Below are 803 nucleotides of genomic sequence, written 5' to 3' on the forward strand. Positions count from 1 at the left end.
ATAATTGTGGCTATATCAGAGCCAAGGCCACAATAACTAGATATACCCTGTATATCAAAAGGGTGTACAACATGTTAGTTTTCCAAATTATCTAGGGTCACTGTGTGCCAGGGTAGAGACAAAGGGAATCATTGGAGACTCTGGCTCTGAAAACATCTCCAGAGAAGCAGCCATATCCTTGACCACAAGGTTCTGGAGCCTGCTCTTGGCTGAGTATTCTAATGTATTAACCAGAAGCTAATCATAGTGTTGAATTTACCAACACTATCTAGCATGTAGTAAAAGTCCACATACATGATACGGCCATAAAGTGTCTCTTGGAGGACCCTGAAGAAGTGTCACTGGAGCAGCATTTTTTGAAATTAGACAGTGAAGGTAAATTTCAAAATGAGTTAATGAATGGTCTTTTCTTTGAGATGCAAGAGGAGCAATTAAAGAATGGCATGTCCTCTTAACAAGACCGATGCTGGCGTGATCTTTAAACTCAGGAGACAGAAAGAGAGGGGCAATGCCAATCTCAGGCTGAGAGATGCCTGTCTGAAAGATGATCAGATCATGTCTCCACCATTAATACAGGTAAGAGTCAAGGGTGATAAGGGCAAAAGAGCAAGACTGTAATTCTGCCTAGAACAACCCTTTTCCAGCTTTTGCAAATATCAGAGACAGACAGTCTAAAAAGGTTAATGTTAATGACATTGACCATTGAAAAATGAGTTTCGGTGCCCCCTCTGCCCACACTTTTTCCTTTGGGATAATCATAACAAATAGCTGTTCCCTGTGGTTAAACAATTGAGAAATTACTA

Source organism: Propithecus coquereli, unplaced genomic scaffold (genome assembly GCF_000956105.1).
Source record: "Propithecus coquereli isolate 6110/MARCELLA unplaced genomic scaffold, Pcoq_1.0 Scaffold133, whole genome shotgun sequence".
In the NCBI taxonomy this organism is placed as follows: Eukaryota; Metazoa; Chordata; class Mammalia; order Primates; family Indriidae; genus Propithecus; species Propithecus coquereli.